The sequence below is a fragment of the Python bivittatus genome, unplaced genomic scaffold (genome assembly GCF_059951505.1).
Source record: "Python bivittatus isolate LINGU-HERP-01145 unplaced genomic scaffold, Pbiv_v1 ctg000980_np1212, whole genome shotgun sequence".
Lineage (NCBI taxonomy): Eukaryota > Metazoa > Chordata > Lepidosauria > Squamata > Pythonidae > Python > Python bivittatus.
Genome location: NW_028277125.1, coordinates 15,701,422 through 15,716,353, shown reverse-complemented (window position 1 = coordinate 15,716,353; position 14,932 = coordinate 15,701,422). Strand labels below are relative to the sequence as shown.

The window sequence follows — 14,932 nt, the reverse complement described above, 5'->3', positions numbered from 1 at the left end:
GCACTTTCTATTAGTTTGTCTGTTTTACATTTCCTCAGATACAAATTTAAATTGTAAATTCAGAACTCACCAGACAAAGAAGCTGTGTGTTTCACCTAAGAATGGCAATGATCCAAACATGAGCTGGATTTTTTTCTTTTTAAAAATGAGGAAAGCAATTGTTTTCCAGCAGCCCTTCAGAAACTCTTAGGTAGAAACTGAAACTGAGAGAAATTATTTAAATCTCTGCAGCCAACTCTGCATTTCAAGGTTAGAATAGGAATACAGATTATATGCCAGCTACTCTTTTGTTCAACCTATCCACCCCTCTCTGATTTTATTGCTAATTTGCCCTCCTGTCTGGCAAAGAGTTCTGTAGAAATCAAAACTTTGCACATGATATTGTAACTTTGAGCCAGTAAAATACTGTAAAGCAATTGCTCTAATATGGATATTCAAGCTACTCACATATTTATCTTTTATACCAAATGCAATCATAAGATTCAGAATGGCACAAAGTTGCAAGTGAGACCACTGTGTACTTAAACTAGGGTTTGTCTGAAATCACATCGATTTAAACAAAACTACATAGTAAGCAGGATACATGGTCATAAACTTGAGAGCACTGTCATATAAACATAGACGTCTGCAGAGGTCAGAAGTGGGGCAAATGATGTCATGTGCCTTATGACATCATCATGCCAAAGACATGGATTATGTAACTTGTATCAGTGGACCCAAATGATTCACCTGCTATAATCTGTGTCATTTGCACAATGCATGTATACAAGGGAACCATTTGTTAGAAGTTAATAAAAATGTAGAAAGTTATCCCTTCTGCTTGGGGTATTTTACAAAAAAGCAGAAGTAAAACTTATTTTGGTAGATACAATGAGGTTCCAATAAATTGTACATGCTCTTGTATGCATCATGACCCATCCCTGATTACTTTTATACCATTGAATCATTAAATTTTGTAACACAATCATTTTCCTTCTTTCCAAAGTTTTCAGAAACTAGTATTTCTGTCTTACAGATTTTAACTCTTTTGTCACATAAATTTATTTACAAATATCTGGAAGCGCAACAGAGAAGTACCAATGCTCACAACTGAAAAAAACAAACAAAACATTTTTAATCTCTGTAGTATTAGGACCACAAAAAGCAGAAAATAGAATTCCACATTCTGCTATACAAAAACTCAAATTTCTTTTTTTCCCCCTCTGTCCATGTTTGTATTTGTACTCCCTTTCTGATGGTGAGGGGAATAAATAGGAAAAATTACCCCAGCCCTTACAAAGACAGCAAGTCTCACTCAGTATATGTTCTGCTCTCAGACCTAATAACCTTCAAAAGGCCTGGGTAGCAATAGCCTGGTAAATGAGGTGTGTGTGTGTCATGTGTGTCATGATGCCAATTAGCAAATATATGAACTATGCAATTGGTATCATTTGTGTGATGACTTCATGATGTGTGTGTGCCTTCAAGTCAGTTTTTGACTCCAGGTAACTGCCTGGACAAGTCCCTGCAGTTTTCTTGGCAAGGTTTTTTGGAAGTGGTTTGCCATTGCCGCCTTCCCAGGGCTGAGAGAGAGTGACTGGCCCAAGATCACCCACCTGGCTTCATGCCTAAAGCGGGACTAGAACTCCCGGTCTCCCATTTTCTAGCCTGATGCCTTAACCACTACACCAAACTGGCTCTCTTGACTTCATGATGACCTTGACATTATTATGGCTTGTATGAGATGCCTAGGTCAATGAGAAGAGCAATCCAAAGCATATCAACATTTGCTTCAGCATGATACCAGGCTTACTTGAAAAGAACCCTGCAATCAAGTTCTTCCCACACCCCTAAGGATGATTGGAAGAAAAAACAAGGAAGAAGAACCTCAGCAGTCTCCATTACTTATATAATCTAAGGTGTCACTTCTATTTTAAAGATAACTTATTCAGAAAAAAATCATGTTCCTTTCAAGTATTCATAGTAACATTAAAATAATGAAAACGAGCCATTTCAACTCTGAAAAAAAATGCAGAAGGTATGATAATTTAACAGTGTCAACCAACTATCAAACCATAGCCTTCACAAAAAAACTCTACGTGTACACCTGAAAGCTGTGAAATTTGAGCCAGGTGGTTTCTTCTAGATCAGCCTTTCTCAACCAGGGTTCTGCAGGGTTCTATGAGAGGCTGCTAGGAGTTCTGTGAGAGATCATGATTTTAAAATATATATATTTTTGGAACTTTGCATGCTGCATAATTCTAGACTGGTGGGAACTTTTGCCATGGCTCAGCTGTGGCCTGTCACTTTGCTGTTGTTGTAAATGGATTGTGTAGGTTAGTAGTGAACTGTACTGTGAAGGTTTTGTATTTTTTAGAATTTTTATGCAAGGAAAATAATTTCAAGGGTTCCTCCAGGATATAAAGGTTGAGAAAGGCTGTTCTAGAGGAAAGCATTCTGTAACTGAAATACAGTGTCCAAAAACACCCTATCTCTGACAGACCTCAAATTTTAAGGACATGCAGCAAAATTGTGAATTGGAATATAGAACAGAGGTTGGGATTTATCAGGTGATAATTAAAGCATCATATATTTCTGATCTGAATTCATTTGATATAATAAAACTTTCTTCCGAGAGGCCCAATCATCTGACATATATTCCAAAAACAAAAAGCACATTTAAAACCATGGTTGAATGGAAAAATTGTTACAGGGCCAAACACTCTTTTGGACAGCAAAAATTACAACGATGAATCCCCAATATGAACTTCAACCCTATTATTTTGAACAGCTTTACTGTATTGTGTCACGCCACTTGAGAACAAGGCAAAAGCATGAACTATTATTACTATACCAAACATCTGGAAACTCATGTGCATTAGAGCTAATTCAATCAGGATATGCAAATGCCACTACAGTAAATCATTTCTTAATTGCAACATGCAATTATACAATGAAACAGGCCTCTCAGTTTCCCAAGACAAGTATCTTCTGGGTTAAACTGACTGAACCTGAGTCCTTTGGCATACGGGTTGTTATCCATGTCTCTGGTATTTTCTCCTCCATAACAGGTGACATAAAAATCTTTAAAGAAAATGGTTCATGATGCCTAAAACCAGTAATTCCCAGGCGTATCCTAGAGCACTCTAGTGTGCCACAAGAAAACTGCTAGTTTATCACAAAAAATAAGCCAGTTAAAGATTCTTGTACACTCTCCACTTATCCGTGGAGAGCCAAAACATGATTTCATACTGTTTCTTATTAATAAAGTATTGCTAGTTTTGATCTTTTCCAATCAGTTACTGCAGGGCATATATAATTCTGCTGCTTTTCCAGATTGGATAAGATTGAAACATTCGTGCTTCCCTGCTTGTAGTACAGGAATATTCCCATTGCATTTTTGCATGAATCATTTGCGTGGGTTTATCTCCTCTATGCCAGGGGTATCCCTAAAATATTGACTCACAACATTAAGGAGAAACTTCTGTGGAAGAGGATCATTCTTCTTAGAAACATGAAAGTCTGTAAGTGTGTGAGAGAACTGATTCCAATTTTAATTTGGAATGAAAATGTGCTCCTCTAATCAGAAGTATAGGTAACTTCATGTCTTGTTGCTGTAGGCCAGCCTTGATTTTGAACATGTATCTTAATCATCCCAATGAATTTATTAACTTTGATTCACAAGGAGTCTGGTAGTGCCTTTTCCAGCTAACCATTTTTATTAAAAGGCGCTTTTGTGAGTTACAGTTCCATTGAATCTGATAAAGTGAGCTCACAAAAGTTTATACCTTTTAATAAAATGTGTTAGTCAGAAAAAGTGCTATCAGACACATTTTTCCACTACAACGTTAACCTTAATTCCTTTTTTCTGAAGGCAAAAGGAGTTTAAGGGAACAGCAAAATATACTATGATCATAATTATTCTCACCATCAGTCAGATAAGACTGAAAGAGGATAAGTTGGTGAAGGGCACCTTGGAACAACATGGTTGAGATAACCTCAGGTCTCACAAGCTGAACCCAGGGAATCTGCATATGCATGTCTCCCCTGGAGACAGCCTTCTTTTGCCTTCTGGGATTATGCTGTTGCTTCTGAGATCTATGTCCTGGGTAGAATTAATATATCCCTAAAGTAAAAATCCATATTTTTCCAGAAATAATAAAACAGAAAAAAGGACAAAAAAAAAAAAAAAGAATTAAGAGGAAGGGAGGGAGGGAGGGAGGAGATACCCATAGATACAAAGGTCTGAGCAGCACACAATTCTATGGCAATATTGTGTTCAGGTTCATTTGCCTATTTAGTCTGCTGATAGATAACTTCAAAGAACTCGGGTCTCCTTTGTTTACCTTTAAATCCAATTTAGATCCAGAAGTCCTAGAAGGGAGGGAGGACTTAAATAAAATTGTGTCTTCTAACAGCCCTTGAAAGAAGACTAGCCTCTCTGGAATAGGATATATGGTCACCATACATACATACATACATATATACACATCCTCCTACTCACCTCCAACTTATTTCTGAACTTCAGCAAGCTTAATGGCTCAAGATTCTTTTCCCCTTTAAAAACTTTATTCTTCCATTAGCCAAAGAAAGCAAGAAGAAAGCAAAAAGGTACATTGTGTTATTTTTAGATATATTAGTCTTATCTGAACAGATTATGTTTGTCTTAGCCTGGGAACTTTCATTATAATGCACAGAAAATCAGCATGTTTGCTGACTGATAGAAGGAGCAAGCAGGAGTCAGAACCAAAGAGTTCCTAATATAGTACAGATATTTTACTGTTTCCTTCTGTGGTATTTCCTTGTGGGGGATTATATCATGTGAAATGGAGTGGTCAAAGGAATGTTTCATAAATTGGGTAGTTGCAAAATAGTAGGAATATGAGGGACTGAGTGATACCTCCAGCAAACCTCACAGGTTCACTTTGGACTCTTTTATATCACTACAAAAGTATTAAGTGACATGAATGATTTAAAAGTAAATCTCCCCTCACCTAGGTCCCCTCTTTGCCTTTGAAGTGGTTACCTGTTTTACTTTACAATAGATAGTCTTTATTTGAGCAGCTGTCAGTCCTCCAGAAGTATTGTCCAGTCCAAGTCTAGTTCAAAATTAACTATAAGATGGGAAAACAGGGACCCTGAAATTGCGCATAATAATGAGCCATTAGCAAGCACACAGGTAACAGAGGACTTATCTGCACTGTGTCAGTGCCACATCAGTAGAATGGGCTGGCAATAATTTCTAAGGGGCAGAAACAAATAAGGTTGCCCTCTATTAATCCCTCATTCACCATCAAAATGATCTCAGGATGCATTTTTCTGCTCTACTTCCAGAGAACACTGTTTCCATTTTATGTTGCCTCAACATCCATTTGGAACAGTGCACTTAGGTTCTTGCAGGCTAACCCCAGCTGTCCATTGGCTACTTTGTAATGGATGAAATACCCCTTCAATTGAGTCCATGCTTATCGTGCACGTTAATAGTTTCTATATCTCTCTTTACTTGCAGAATTGAAATAGCAGAGAGGCTATGATCTTTGCCTTGCATGTAGAAAGTTGAAAATTCAACAAAAATAATTACTTTTCTTCCTTTTCCTGAAGTCCCTGAGCTTTCTACTTTTCCCTGTTCTTTTTAACTGTTTTTACACTTATTGTTTTTACTTTTGGTTTTCTGATTTTATTGTAAGCCACCAAGAGACTTTGGTAGCCAACAGTATACACTGAACAAATAAAAGTTTGTTCCAAGCCAACCTTCCCAATCACATCAATCACTGACAGTAAGCTAAAAGTCATCTGTATTCCATTAAGACATAGTACATTTCGCTATGTTATCCTAGAAATTTAATTTATTTGAAGGACTGTTGTCCTCTTATTTAAAATTATCTGACTCAACAAACTTGCTTCAAATTACTCTCCTGATTTCTTCTGTTGTTTCTGCCTTGATGGCTTCTTTCTCTCCCACCATGCCAGATATCCCTCACAGTAATAATAGAAATTATGCCCTTAATTATTCATTTGTTTATACATAGTTTTTTAAAATTTAGTTCAAAACTGATTAGGCTTGAAGTAAAATATACAACAATGTAAATATTTATAAAACAGCAATTATTATTATTTCAAATTTGTTATCGTCACCCAACTCTGGACTCTTGGTGGCTTATCATAATATATTAATTAATTATTTTGGTTACTAATATATGACAAACAGTTTGCTTAAATTGTGGGATTGGCTTAGCTGAACAGCAAACTGCCCATAATAGAGGAGTAGACCATTTTCTTTGGTCCCTTCACTAAATTTGGTTACTGATACCATTCTTACAATTTCTGGCACAAAGAGGTTGACTTTGAATAGAGGAGGTATTGAACGATGATATGATTTCCACAGACATTCAGCCCGCCTCTAAAAACCGTATAATATAGCCTTGATCGATAAAAATGTAACAAGTGATACACATATACATATTTGGCAAGATAAAATAAAACAAGCCCATTGTTTTATTTTTTCCACTCTATAAAAATTACATTCATTTTATACATTGGGGGGAGGGGGGAAGCAACCTGCCTTTATAAATTTTATCTTATTATTGACAGGCTATTCATGGAATCATAGAGGAGTGGGACTTTTTTTTATCTGCAATCACATATATCGTTCTTATCTGTGACATCATCCAATACACTTAATTGTCTGTAGTTGTGTTTACAACTGTGTGTTTCTGAGCTATTGTACAGAATGAAAAGTGGGCCTCTTTAAAATGCCATAGGACAGCTAACAAATTTGGGCTGCATGATGTGTAAGTCAGTAAAATGTGTCTCCTTCAGCTTCCACAGAAATCTGCTGAAACTTCCAATACAATTTCTGATCAAGCCATGAGGTTTTTTCCTAATCCTATTTTACTGCTGCCCAATCCAGTAAGTATAAATTCTTCAACTAACCAGGGATATGGTTGGTGTATTCCTTCTAATTCTACCCCTTTCTTCATAAAGAAACAAGTGACTCATTTACAATCTGTAAAATGTTTGAAACAGGCCAGCAGAGAAGGCATTTAGAGAGGCCCCTCAATTACAATAAAACTTTGCCTCAGCAATTCCCCCCTTCCTGTAATCTTGAATTTCCATGAATTGCCTTTTCAAAGACCTAATGAAGAACTGCATGGATCCCACAGACACCAGCACATCATGCCAAGCCTCATAGCAATAATGGAGACTTATGTTGTGATTCAAAAGAACAATAGAATAATGTGCGTTTCCCAGAAACTCCTTGGATGCAGTTGAGCTGCTGAAGGAAAATACTAGAATGCTGAAACCTGTTTTTGTTTTAACACGTAAGCCTGTTGCTGTTGTTATTTTTTCTTCATAGAAAGTATATAGATGTAAAAAATAACATGAAATCCATGATGTAGATTGTGACAACTGCAGATTGTGTGTAATGCTATGCTTCAGCTATAAATTTTGAATAGGTGTTCAAAGCCATAGAATTTATGAAAGAAAAGTGATCATTCTTTCTACTCTTGCAATCCTAAGAGGGAAGGCTATATGCTCCGTAGCAGCTAACTAAAACTGGGGATGAACAAGAGTTGCGGAAACGTTTGGAGTAGAGCATGGCTTATTTTATTGTACAGGAAGATGTTTAGCTTTTTATTTTCTTTGGGCTTTTCTATCAGCATAGGCAGTAGCAGAGATCTAGGCAGTTGCCATTTCTCCACCTGTATCCCAGAATGCCCTCAAATGTCTTTGTGAAGGTTCTAGCTGCGGCTGAGAGCTGGTCCTCTGGAGGACTGCACTACATCGAAATAGTCCATCAATCCAGAGGGCAATCTGAGCATGAAGAACTTCAGTAGGAGCGGCCATTTTCTTCTGGAGTGTCCAAGGATCAACAATATGTTGTGGGATATTTTTGAATAAAACCAGCAGTCACCTGCGGTAGGTATTGTACAGAGCTCTATGGTAGCTTCTGCTACCAGCTAAGCATGGAAAAAAACGTAAAAATACCATAATCCTTTTGAAAAATGACATGTGCCCTTCCATGAAAAGTTTAGGAACTTTCTGCCAACAGGAAGGTGATGATACATATGTTGCCCAACAATGCAGTGGCAAGTGAGGGAAGGGATATTCTTAATAGCTGATGGCTATATGAAGATGTACTGTTCCCACTTGCTAAGCCCAGTGATCAGTGAAGTACTTTTCAGTTAATCTGACAGGCATTCCTATTTGAGAATTGTTTCACTGGTTGCCACTACAAGACCAACAGCTACAATAAAAGAACCCATATTTTGTACCAGCGTAACAATGTACCACTTTATATCTTCAAAATGTTGATATTTTTCATACAAACCCAGTGGGGATAATAAGAATGCCCTTTCTAGTCTAGCATTCTGTTGCACAGAGGCCAACCAAATGCCTATGGGAAATCCATGAATACAACAGAGTCCCTTAAAATCTCCTAGTTATACTCTATGAAAGTAGTTGTGACCGGCACACAGCTTCTGATACTGTAGGTAAAATTTAGATGCCATAACCTATACCCCTTGATGATAACCCTGTCTTCCAAATATCTATTCAATTTCCTTTTAAAGCTGTTCTAGTTGGTGGGCATTATTCTTTCTAGCAGTTGCAAATTCCATTCCTTAAATTCATGCTTCAGATTAAATAGCTATAAATTTAGACACAGATTTTAAAGCTATTGTTCCAGTGCTTCTGTGTAGGTCATAGATGTCAAAATTCATGAAGTGTGGAACCTATTTGGAGAAAGAATTGTTCAATACGTTTTTCCAGTTAAAAGCTTAATTAGAAGCACATTTTCTTCAGACCTATTAACTGATTTCTTTGTACATTAATATATTTTTTAAAGGGTTTTATTAAACTTAAGTAACAACTTTTTTTTTTGCACCATTCATTTGGCATTCATTTTGATAAGATTCCAAACAAAATGTTACAAGAGAGGCTACGTTTGCCTGTGCTTTCAACTCTGTGAAGAAATATGGGATATGACCAATTCCCACAAACTATTTAAAATATCATCATTGCAAAATATTTGGACTGAAACAATTTTGTCTGGTACCAAATCAGAATATAAACAAAGAGACATGACTCAGAGTTTAAATTAGATGTTGTAAGTGTGAACAGAAGAAATAATTCAGCATGACACTTATTTTCTGCATCACTTCACGGCCTGACTGAAGTGCCTAGTTAAAAAAAATATTCAGGTATGAACAATAATAGTGATGATGATGATGATGTTGATGTTGATGATGATGATGATGATGATGATGATATCCAGGTATGAAAAATATCTTTTACTAAAAATTACTAAGGAGATTCATGGGGAGCATGGTATCACGCATTCTTTACATTGTGCAGCTAGGCCAAACTTTCTCTAGATCAGAAAAAAAAAGTATGTATTTTTGGAAACAAGACACAAATACTCAACCATCAATCAGACAGGCAGCTAGATTCATTGGATATGGTTCCATATGTGAAAACTGGAATATGAATAAATGCATTTCTATTTTCATGAATAAACAACAGTTTCAGCAACCTTCCAGGACCAGTTTCTAGTCCTGTTATTTTGGAATCAGGTCAAAGTCTGAGAATCTCCCATTTAAAGTTGGAAACTTGACATAACTGGTCCCTCTATTTTGGGGGAAGTCAGGAATGCTTCTTATGTGTCACTGCAAATTCCATAGCTTCTTTGTCACTTAGGATAGGAGAATTCTGCTCCAGTGAGGAGGAAAAACAAAGAACAGTAAAAGAAAGCAAAGAACAGCTACACAAAAAGCTAAAAACAGAAAAGGACCCACACAGGAAATGAAAAGAGGACAAATAGCTGGTCCTGAGAGTATTTGGAGCCAAAGCAGGCAAAGGAACTTTGAATCTTGGATGTGCATCCTCTCTGTATCTGTTGGCAGCTCTTTAAAGTAGCAGCACCTTTCCTTGCAGGCTCATGAAAATACTTATTTTAATTCCAGAGGTATTACAAAGGTGGCAAAGGAGTAGGACCTCATGTCTGCAAGGTTCTTAAAGCAATTCTGTGTAGGCAGGCTTTTGAACATTACAGATACTCCTGTGGAGTGTTATGTACACACCCAGGCACACTCCTAACCACATTCTACCTTTTGAATCTGAATCACTACACAGCACATCAAGAGAGTCAGATTACAATAGAAGAGAATATATGTAGTTCAGGGTTGAACGGTGGAATGCTTGGTGCTCTCTGAGCTTGGTTGTTTGTTTGCAGACGTTTCATTACCTGACTAGGTAACTCATCAGTGCTGTTGATTTTACTTAGTCGGTAAGAGCACTGATGATGTTACCTAGCCAGGTAATAAAACGTTTGCAAGCAAACAACCAAGCTCAGAGAGCACCAAGGACTCCACAGAGTTAGATTACTTGATGCCATTTCTATGACTATTGCTTCTGGTATTGCCATTACCCTGGTCAATCCAAGTACCCAAGTTAGAGCTCACATCTGGGCTGTAAAAATCTGGACAAGCATTAGGTGGCAGCAGAAAGAAACAGACAACTCTAATGATTTGCTGCCATCAAGTGGTCACCTTGAGTTTTGTAGCCTAGATATGGTATCCCTACTCAAGTTGTTCCCATACAAGGTGAGCCTCCTGCTCCTTCTGCTGAATGGGATGGGCTTCTGGAAACCAGAACATTTTCTTGCTTTGGAGGGATGTGTCCAGACCCCCCTCATATTGCCAAGAGTGTCCTGGCAAAATCAGGATGTCTGGTCACCTTATGTCAACAACTGTTGAAGTTTATAGCATGAAACATGACATTTGGCTGCTGTGCTCATCCATTATAGCAGCTCTATTTCTGCTTTCCATAGCAATTATTACTGCCATTTAATTTTATTAAAAATAAATTCATCTATGAAACTTGTGGCACTGCTTTAAAAGAATTTAATTGTAACATGTGGTTGAATGACTTTTTTAAAAACAAAGGTAAAAAAAACACATAACTACCCCTTCTGCTCTTTGCCATTCTTTGCTACAACCTCATGCAAAATTGCTTGGTTTCCTCAATCTTTAACTATCAGCCATTAGGAAACTAGATGGTTAGACATTGGCAGAATACCTCCTACGCTGATTACTTTATCTCTTCCAAGTGTAGCACAATACACCTCACAACGTTTGTTTGGTAGGGAACATGATGGCAATTTCCCAAGCTTGAGCAGCAGCAGGAGTCCTGTTTCCTGGGTCTGCAGAAGATAGAAAATATCACATTTCTCCTTTAGTCAACCCTTTCAATATCCTCGTCATGCTTCATTACTTTTACAAGTCACCATTCTGCTCTTGGAATCTTAACAGGTAAAGGCCTCAAGCCAACATAAAAATGGAGTTGGCCCCAACAGAGAGCACAAAACCTTCATGTCTTATCTGCTTCATATCTTGGCATGTCTAACCACAAGGCCTACCTTATTGACGGGCCCTGCTGTCCTGAGGCTACGAATCTGTAATAAGATACACAACAAATAATAAACTCTCTCCCCAACACACACACGCTTACACACGCTCCACACACACATTTTGCTGAAAATATATATACTGTGGTAATTAAACTGTTAACGTGATGGATGGTCTTATTTCATATGTGAATTCAAAGTGACTTTTTAGATCATAACAACCTGGAATGATTTCATTCTAAAAATACAATGTCATGTCTCATAACAAACCCCAAGAAGAACCTGACAATATTTGGAAGTCAGATGTTTCTACTTTCTTTTTAAACAAATATTTTCAGAGCATGCTCACCCCATATGAGAAGTAGGCAAAATAAATATTAGCATTAGCCTGTGTGATTGTTTTTAATGAGTAAGTATTATCCATAGGGATTGAGCATAATCAGAAATATGGGTAGAATAGGGCGGCTTTCCTCAATCAAATGCAATCTATCTTTACTGGACTCCAAAACTACTATGAATGTACTAATTGGAGATTATATAGTGTTTTGTTTTGTTTTTGTAATAGTCCTCTCTGTCCATTACAACATGAACAATGAGAAATTTACTGTACATCTCCCCCCCCCCCCGCATAAGCACTGTAACTTATTATGAGAAGAGTTTCACTTGCAAAATTTGTATGATCCCCTCCAAAACTTTGTCCCCTTTTACCAAGATAATAAAAGATGGGCATATAAACATTGGATTTTTTTCAACAGAGAAAATGAGAGTCAGCTTAACTCTACATAGAGACAATTTAACTCTCCATAGATAGAGTTAAACTCTTATCTGCCTATTGTATTCCCAGCAAGATATTTTTACCTAATTCACTACCAGGCTTCCAGGATTCCTGTATTCCAACCATGGACTTTCACGTGGTTTTGTCCCCTAATATCCTATCTGTTCTGTTCATATTATATGTAACAAAGGCACAGGAAGCTCATGAGTGTAGGATCTTCTCAGCTGATACAATAAGAACTATCCAGTCTAAGCAGAGAAGAGAAGGAGGAACAAAATAAAGAAATGTCTATCACAAATATAATTGTGACCAATGGCAAATGGAAGATCATTGATTCCTCTGCCCCAAAATGCCACTGTGTTGCCAAAAGAGAAGAAAATATAGGGCGTCTTTCTATACATAGCAAGAAAGGAAAAAAGGAAAGAAGAAAAGAAAATATTTCATAAAATATGCATAAATTCAAATTTAGAAGTAAGCACTATACTCCACAATTATTTAAGTAGATATACAATATTTTTATCAGGGGTCAATGATATCTGTGTCTACATTCTTATTGATGATGGACAATTTCAAGGTTCTTGATTCCCTTCTGGTTCTTTCATTTCAATAGCCTTCCATGCAGTTTTCTATAAAGCAAGACAAGAAGCCATTCTAATAAAATGTTTGGGGAGAAATTTAAAGAAAGAGAACCTCAAGAGAGAGAGGATGGGCCTTTAATGGATTTTAAAAGTATTAATATTCCAACTCTTTGAAAAAAGTATGTCCACATTTACCACATTGAATTTTGGTTTGCTTTTATCAAAAGAATTACAAAAATTTTAATTCTTCCTTCACTAAGTTGGTTTAGGAAGATTTTGCAAGGGCTAAATGTGTAAGACCTAAACAACAAGTAAGAACATTGCATTTTGCAAAACCTGACTTGCTAGACAAAAAGGGAACCTCTTAGTTAAATGAGGTAGTGCTTATAAAATTTTAAAATTCAAATCTGTGAAGGCAAGTATTTATATGCATGGCTGTAAAGACTAAAATCTCTTTTGTGGAAAAACACAGGAAAATGACATTTTTCAGTGTATAGGCTGCAAATGTAGTAAATTAATAATATTAGTTGAATGAAAGCAAACTACCCAATGTATTATTTGGTGTTATTTTCTAATCAATTTGCTTAAGAATTATCCAGCAGTATTTTATCCTTAGGGAAAGCTATATATTGAGTTAGCTAAATGGGTCTCTTGGGAATTAGATCTCTGAGGTAATGAAGGTAGAATGATCAAGAATAATCAGCCATGTAAGAATATGTGAAGAATAGGACTAAGAGTATCAAATGAGTGATTCTAAGGAGCAACATTCTAAAATTACAGAGATGTCAAAGCTGCAAATATCTTGCATCTCAAATTATGCAAAACTCTGAGGATCAGCCATTCATTGCATTCTTCATACAAAGACAGGGGGACAAGCTGACAAGGCTCTTTCGTGTCACATTCTGGCATGGCACTACTGAATATATCATCTAAAAACCTATTTGTAGAGAATGATTAACAACAGTAAATTAGGAAATTATCCTAACTCATCCAAGAAATGATGAGTGGTCCAAAAATATATTTGAATATAGTGCATGTAATGTGGTTTTTAATCAAGACCTTAATTTTGCATTTCCCACATTCTGAGTACTGAAGTCAGTGGCTAACTGTCTAATTAAGTTAAGACTCAGTTTGTTTGCTAGTATAGTTCCACGTTATTAAATGTTATTCAAAGTGTCTCTAGATACTTTGAGGTATCTAGGTAGAATTGGGCTTACAACACTGAAAGTGAAATACGTACTCGTACATTTTGACTGTACAATTTTTAAAAAAGGAGTAACCAGAGAGCTGTGACCCTTAAGAATTATTAACATCTGTTCCTCATTTCCCTGTGTGGCCGCACATTAGATAAATGCATTTATTCATAGCTATATAGTGGTGGACCAACATCAACAATGGCATGACACAAGGGGCTCCCAGAATTAGTCAGTGTGTTGGACATAGTCATGATTAGGTTTTCATAATGAGGAATTTTAAAAGTGACAAAGTCACAGAAATAGCAAGTAACCTTCCGTAGTTCATAAATGACGATTCTGTTAAGTAAGTGAGTAAATAAACCAAAAAGTAATTAGACAAATAAATAAATAATGTCACATACTGACTAACAAGTCCCGAGAATTAACAGAATATCATAATGGATCCAGTTAACAAACCCGTAATTAGACTGTCAGTGGCATTAACTTCATCTCCTACTAATAGGGTACCTTCAAGTGGAAGCAGCCAATGCTGTTAAGCAGGTTATTTATTTTATGTCCTAATTAATCAGTACTGACACTGAGCCACATCCTTCCTCCTTCCTCATTATTTAAATTACCCATTTATATGGATGAGCCTCTTTGCTTTGTGCATTTCATTACCACATTAAGAGGCTCCCTGAACAAGAAACACTGCTAGCCCTTCAACATGTGCCTCTAACAAATTATACACTTATGCTTTCTCAACCACTAAAATACGATACACTGACCTTCAGAGTGAGGAACTATCTAATGGCATCAAATGCAACAGGAGAAAATCACCAGGGACTTTGGCAAAGTCATTGAAAAAAAGATCAGGCAGTTTTACAAAAAGAAATCAGTACTGAATGGCCCTTCCAGCAACAAATGTTTGAAAGACGTGGCTATGATCGCGTAGAAAGGCCAATGGTACATCTTGATGGTTTTAGACCTTGGACTTTTCCATTACGTTATGTTATTT

General features: G+C 36.7%; 1 protein-coding gene across 9 annotated transcripts in view; it reads right to left on the bottom strand.

Annotated features, from left to right (window-relative positions):
* Positions 1–14,932, bottom strand: part of MECOM (MDS1 and EVI1 complex locus) — a 514,610-nt gene that overhangs the window by 187,844 nt on the left and 311,834 nt on the right. The window contains exon 1 of one of the 9 annotated variants that reach the window (XM_088132161.1): positions 71–87. The exons of the other annotated variants lie outside the window; for them this stretch is intronic. The gene's annotated coding sequence lies outside the window, so the exon portion shown is untranslated. Of the gene's footprint in view, positions 1–70; positions 88–14,932 lie in introns of those variants that run through there. 9 annotated transcript variants of the gene reach the window in all.